The sequence below is a fragment of the Centroberyx affinis genome, unplaced genomic scaffold, assembly GCF_046629955.1.
Source record: "Centroberyx affinis isolate AG114_WGS23_722 - 3 ecotype Tasmania unplaced genomic scaffold, CSIRO-AGI_Caff_v1 ptg000997l_1, whole genome shotgun sequence".
In the NCBI taxonomy this organism is placed as follows: Eukaryota; Metazoa; Chordata; class Actinopteri; order Beryciformes; family Berycidae; genus Centroberyx; species Centroberyx affinis.
The window spans coordinates 367,499-375,000 of NW_027279562.1; positions in this window are offsets into that span (position 1 = coordinate 367,499).

A 7,502-nucleotide genomic window follows, 5' to 3' on the forward strand; every position below is an offset into this window, starting at 1 on the left:
ATTTGTTGTTGATAATGCCAGACTGTCCTGGTTACTAACTGAATATAATCTGTTATTTGTTGTTTTTATTTTGGCCGTAGGTAATTTTGTATTTGATGCCAATAAAGCACCTTTTGAACTGATGAAGTGAATTGAATTGAACTGAATTGAGAGAGGTGGGGGGGAGGGGGGTCAGAGACCAAAAAAGGGTGTTATTTGCCTGTTATTCAAAAGAGGTAATCTGATATCACATAAATATTTCATGTTGTATAGCATGATGTGGGCTTTGCTTGTGCTGCTCAGAGATACTGTATGTGCTCATTGGCTGGTTAGGTAACAAAGCACCCCCCCTCCCCCCCACCCCTCATCCTCCCACCCCCACCAACAGTCCCTGAGGTAACTAAAGGTTCTCCTTGCACTCCTTTGCCAGCTGACAATTAGCATGCGGTCGCTAATGCACTACAAGCTAATTGAGCACAAGGGGGCTGAGGGTGTCAGTCACCGGAGCAGACTTGTGATGGTAACGTACCTCAGCACCAAACAGCAGCATTTTTGCTTTGTCTTCTGCCTCCACCGCTTCCATTCTGAGATAAGATAGGTGAAGGTGAAACTTTATTGATCCCCGTGGGGAAATTGGGTCAGAGCAGCAGCAACAGCAATGTAATACAGCAGGGAAAAATAGAAAATAAACATAAAACTACAATGTAAACAATTGTGGGGTTATATAAACATATGCAGCAGACACTTCAGCACATGTCAGATAGACTATATGAGGAATGAATAGGGATTAATTACATGTATGGGTTTACTTATAGTTGTCTACAGTTATTTACAGTATTGGTTGCTTAAAGTAACCTATAGCCAGTTCATGAAAGCGTTTCCATTTGCTGTTTTAAACACCCGGTGTCTGGTAGGTCTTTCCTGGGAAAAATCTGTTAGTATTTGGAATAAACAGAAGAAGAACTGGTTATTACTTAGCATGAGCAGTGATAGCCACTATGACTGAACAGACAAAGAAAGAGCGCCACCTACAGAAACTCAAACATCAACAGAAAATCCAAGCAAAAAGACGTCACAGTACTGGACACACTGTTTGATTGACAGGTGATCTGTGGCAAATGCAGTGCAGAAACACCACAGTAATGAGTGCTTAGCACTGAAATGGAGACAAAAAAAACAAAAACAATTTTATCTCTAAAAATATGGATTACTAAATATGAAATATGTGCTTCATATGTATATAAATAGTGTAATCGAGTGTAGTGCACACCATTGTGTTGGATACCACGGGTAGCTATTAAAAGACTGCATGGCCTGAGGTGAGGTGTGTGCATGTGTCTCTGTGTGTGTGTGTGTGTATACATGCACAAGCAGCTATGCATGCGCTTGTGTGTGAATGCATGCACCACTCGTACGGTAGCGTATGTGTATGATTTTCAAGCCCTTCTTGAAGGTGAGGGTTCACTGAGGTGCACTTTAAAATGCTGAGTGGGTGACCTGCAGACTGAAGGGCATTCGACAAACGACAGGGAAGCTTCTCAATCGAGTGGCTCGGAGAGAGAGAGAGAGAGAGAGAGAGAGAGAGAGAGAGAGAGAGAGACAGAGGACACCTTGGTGTGTGTTTGCCCTGACATTGCCTCTTACTTGGAAAGCAGGAATGGAGAGAGGGAGGCTGTTTTAAAGACTGTTCTCTTATGACAGGAAGTATCTGAACAGTGACTCACACACACTACAGGGAGAGAGAGAGAGCAGGGAGGCTCTGTTCATTGTGTAGTAACTACGAACCACTGTGTGGCTGTGTGTGTGGCTGTTTGTGTGTGTGTGTGTCTGTCTGTCTGTGTTATGTGTAGATCATATTTTTTCCAGGATGTAATAATGTATTTTAATAGTTATGGCGTGTTTTTTTGTATGTCTGCATGTTTGCATGTATGCATGTGTGTGTGTTATGCGTATGGGTGTGAGTACATCGTATTTTTTTCCAGGAAGTAATACTAATGTATTTTAGTAGTTAGATTGTGTGTGTTTCTGTATGTGTCTATGTGTATGTGTGTGTGTGTCTATGAGTGGGTATGTATGTGTGCGTCTATGTATGTCTTTGTGTGTGGATTTGTGTATGTGTGTGTTTGTTTATGGGTGTGAGTAGATCATATTTCTCAAGGATGTAATGACATACTTAAGTAGTTATGATGTGTATGTTTGTGTGTGTGTGTCTATGTGTGTGTGTGAGTGGGTATGCAGGTGTGTACACATGTGCGTGTGTGTGTCTGTGTGTATGTGTATTTGTGCGACTAGATCATATTTTCCAGAACGCAATGATGTATTTCAGTAGTTATGATACGTATATCAGTCTGTCGGTGTGTATGCATGTGTGTGTGTTTATGTGTGTGTGTGTGTGTGTGTGTGTGTGTGTGTGTGTGTGTGCATGTGCTCGGGGAGGCCCTGTTGGGCTCCGGGGCGGTGTGTGTGTGTAGCGCACGTGCCTGCCGTTACGATTCAACGGCTCGCTGTTGATAAGATGTCTGTGTGTCTTAAATCACTGGTACATCAGCAGTCAGCAACATGGCTTCTTCCCTCAGCACGCATGCTGAGCAAACAAGCCGACCGCTGCACAACACCCACAACACTGTGGAGACAATTAGTAAACACCACTATATCACACAATGTGCTGGAGTCCATTTTAACAGCTGTGTCCATAGATCTGGATCTGCTCGCTGTCTTTACGCCAGGAAGAATTAATGAACTCAGCCTATATACAAAATTTCCTGAATATTGTCTTACTTCAAAATTCCAGATTTTTCCCGGACCTTAATTGCATGACTGAATTTGAAGATTCAGCATGATTTATATGCTGATAGCTGGGCAATATAACTACTGACAAGGTCAAATCGCTCTTTACAACTGCAAATATCCCAATATGTGAAAAGGAAATGGATCCACAACTAGATACGTGTAACCAGATGAATCAGGACTGAACAACAATGTTTTTCTATGCTTTTCCAGACCTTTTTGTGCAATTTCCAAGATACAAGATCCTTTTCCAGGTCTGGGAATTATCACATTCGTTTTCCATGCTTTTCCAGACTGTCCAGACTGCATAGGAACCTGATTCAACTCTTTGTTTGGCTTGGGCCAAATACGGCCTAATTAATCATCACATCCAAATAGTGCATTTTAAGCAAATATCAATTAATTATCAATCAATTATCAATCAATTGTTATCAAAAGACATGCACAGGTTGAGGAATATTAGAGCTGCACCTGTGTCTTAACTAGTGGCTATGTGTAATAACAGAGTTGTATTAATTATCTATAGGGATTATAATATTAGTAAAAGCCTATTTATTAATTGTCTAATAATGGATTACTAAATATAGAAAAAAAAAAATTCTCAAATTGGAGCTGCATTCTTTAGTCTGTCATCTGTAAGAGTAAATGCAGAACAGGTTTGAGAACCTGTTTGACTGAATTTGTTAAAATGATCAGTCATTCACTCCAACAACAACAACATTAATGGAACAAAGAGGGAGTGAATAATTGCTCCTAGCCCTAACTGCTCCACAGAAAATAGCCTTCTTAACAGTAATCTAGTCTTAAATTCAGTCTTAAAATTGTTCTTTTCTTTTTTCTTTTTTAATTTTTTTCTTAAAATAAGGGAACATTTCTGCCATTGAGGGTGAGGTAATTCTACTAGGTTCCAATGCAGTTTCATTTGTTTCAGGAATTTCCCTCAGAAACAAATGTCAGTATCTTGAAAGAGGGCAGGTTAAGGCAATGAAGACGTTAATGTAGCAATGTAGATTAATGCAACAACATGAATCTAAAAAAGAGAGTGGATTACATCCAGCTTTAACCAACTGTGAGGGCTGCACTGCAGAAAATTTCCATCTAATCAATCATTTAGTCTTTAATTCAGTCTTAAAATCTTATTTTTTATTAAAACTCTGCCCATTAGGGTGAGATTATTCACTAGTCACTAGACTTTTCCTCAGAAACGGATGTCAGCATGTCGAAACAAGGCAAGAACAAGGCAGATCTCTCCACCAGTAGCCTACCTATCAAGATGACACTCCATTCAAGTGAAAATTGATTTGCATTGGAAACAAGTGGAATTACCTCACTCTATTTGTCAGATTGTTTCACTTTGTTTTGCGAAAAATAGCCTGCCGTTTTAAAACTCAACGGTAAATGAAATAACTCAGTGAGACGGGTATTTCTGGCAGTGTGTGCGGACTTTTTGAATCCTCAACATTATCAAGAACTTTTCGCTGATGAGACAATAGCAGATAGTTCCATTTAATGCGGGAAAAACCACTCGGCCGCGGAAAAGGGGTGTCAGGAAACTACCAGAACACTCACAGAGGGACTTATCTCGCTTTTATAAGTGTATAAGTCCTACTGGTGTCAATTGTCTCGCAGATGACTTTATATCTTTGATTTCAGGGTGTAAACATAGGCGACAGGAGGGGGATCGTGGAGAAGGATCACTCCTCTCCCCCCCACAGTACAGAATGGACCGGACCCACTCAATCATGCACTTCAGCATACACTGCAAAGAGCATGCTTTCACCTTTAGGATTGTCTATGCATCTTGAAGTCACCCTGGATTATTTTTCTGATAAAACAGGTACGTGGAGCTTTCATTTCTGTCCTTCTGTGCGCCTATACAGTGTATCGGACTAGCCCGTGTGGTTTTAACAGAGTCTAGTAGGAAGCCGACTGTCCGATCTTGATGTATAAATAGGTTCCATGCAGGCAGGAATGTAGTGGTAAATAAGAAAAAACTACTGTATGACCTCCAGTCGGTGATCATCATAAGGCAACACAAATATCGATATAGCTAAAAATAAATTCTATTTCCAGTGAATTTATTAATTCCCCTATCTTCCTGTAACTTAACACCAGTTTGATACTACTTATTAAAAATTGAAGTCATCAAGATTCATGTCAGCCTGTACAAAGATTCCTAAACTTAATTCTGCAAATACAAATGTGGGAATAACCTGAGTGCGGCGGGGTTCATACCCTCCAGCAACATGCCTGAGGTTAAGTAAACTTTCCACAGACACTCAGCTCCTGCCTACCGTTGCTCTGTTTCTACATTGAATTTTAGGACAGCACTGCACTATCTTCTGTCTTTGCGGCATCAAACAACCAGATTTGATGGAACGAGTGGGGACGGGTGGGAGGAGGGGGGGGGGGGGGTGTAACTGCAAAAACACAGCTCTGTGCGGAAAAAAATATCAAGGCTGAGGAACAACAGTTTCTCTTCTTTTTTTTTTTTTTTTTGGATCTGTTTTGCTGCTTGTGTTATTCAGACAGAGACAGACACACAGGGTGGAGGTGGAGGTTGGGGCGGGAGGAGGGAAGGGGGGGAACCGTCCATATTAGGAAGTCGGTGTCCTACATAATAGACGCGGCATAGCTGCCATTGAGCAAGGCACCGGTGCTGACAGCGTGGATGATGACGACGCTCCTTGTCCTTATTATAAGGATGTGACACCTTTGCAGGCTCTCGTCTAGTGTGCCGCATTTCTCCATCCAGTCTCTGCGCCAGTTCAACTTAAAGGCTCTCACAACTCATCTGCATGCTGAGTGTGTGTGTGTGTGTGTGTGTTTTGTGTGTGTGGAGGGGGTGTTGCGGAAACATGTGGCGAGGGAGGAGTAAGGAAGGAGGGGGGTCGTGTGTGTATATATGGATGGGGAGGGGGGGTAGAGATATGCGTGTAACTTTTTTTTTATTTTTTACAATGATGAACCTACAGGATGTAAGGCTGCTGTTATGGTAAAGGAGCATAATGGGACTACAGGATTGATGCTTATTCTAGCTGCTGCTGTAAATTGTATCCGAGGATAAGAGTAGTGTGTGTGTGTGTGTGTGTGTGAGAGGGGGATGTTATATGTGGTGTGTCAATACAACACAAAATCCCAGATGACGTTGCCGAAGTGATACTGATTCCCCCTTAACTCCATTGCCCATTGCCTAGGCTATTGTTACCTGTATGTACACGTATGACTTGGGAAGGGGTGTGTGTGTGTGTGTGTGTGTGTGCAACCAAATCACATACAGGCTTAGTGCAATATCAGCCTGTGGCACCAAAATGTCTTTTACGCACGAAAGCGATTGCGCATGTTTGGTGTGGCTATCGGCGTGCTGGGGGACAATTGTTTTGTCGCTTCTTCTCCGGACAATTTATTAAAAACACACACGTCAACGCACCGCCCGATCCCCTGATGGGAAGCGAGCAGGACGTAAATGAAACACACACACGGTGACATAATGCGACTATTGTGGATTGAGGTTTAATAGCCAGGGCTGCAGGGTCGGGGCAAACTTTTTTGCTTCTCGTTTTTCGCCCTCGATCTTGTCCTCGGTGTTTCACAGGGCTTCTCTCCATTCTCGTGCTGCCTTCAATTGCCCCTCGTAAGCTCCGACTTCTCAGTTCTCAGGTCGTAAATACGAATTGGCACGCATTTGGTCAGACATAGTTATTTTAGAAAAATAGATGCACATTCTTCTTGATCATCAGTGTTTCAGCACAATGCTCTCTAGGCCATGTGTCTACCATGGAAGTATTAGCCTATATCACTACCCTATGTAGCCTACATCCATTTATAGAGGGATGCATTCTGGGAAACTGAGTAGTCCACCCATTCCACTGTCAGTATGAAACAAAAACTGTAACAAATCTCACTAACAATAGCCTATATATAGGCTACATAAATGCAAACAATACATTCAATGACATTTTAATAAATTTATCGGAGATACAGTAGGCTTATTTATATGACCTACACTAATTAGCATGGAGCATGATAGTCACATTTATCAAAAATGATGCATCTTGCTTGAAATCACACCCCTTATAATAATAATAATTATGGTAGTGATAGTAATTGGCTATTATTAATAATAACACCAATAACAAAATGGAACCTGCAACAAAACTAGTTTTCTTGGCAGCTTTATATTACAAATCAAACTTTGCTGCAGTGGCAGAATGAAGAAGAGAAAATGAGGAATGTAATTGATGATTTAATTAATTTATTATCCAAAAGTTGTATACGGGTAGCCTAGCCTACATTTAGCCTACACCGCGTCTTTCTAGGAAGAGTGGCACAGTTTCTACAGCTTAGAAAAGTTCAACCATTTAAAGGAGAACTCATTTTTTGTGACAACGAAGTTGTTTGACCCTACATCAGCAGCTGACAGTTGACTACAGCTAGCAGAATCAAAATGAAGAAAATATGGGCAGACTAGTTAAGTTGGCAGTAGTTGTTATTCTGTTGAAAATCATGTTAATCTTGTCAAAAATTGCAGAAAACTCTTCGAAAATCCTGCGCGGAAACATTGGAAACCACATCAAAGAGTGTGTGCGCGGATTTGGCCATTGTTTCCTTAGACGTCACATTTTAGCAACTTGGGGTGTCATAGAAAATTCCCACGCTCCCCAGTGCTATTTACCACGTTATTCGGTTGTTTGTGTGCAGCTTCGCTCGAATTTCCGACAGCACATGAAGGCAGC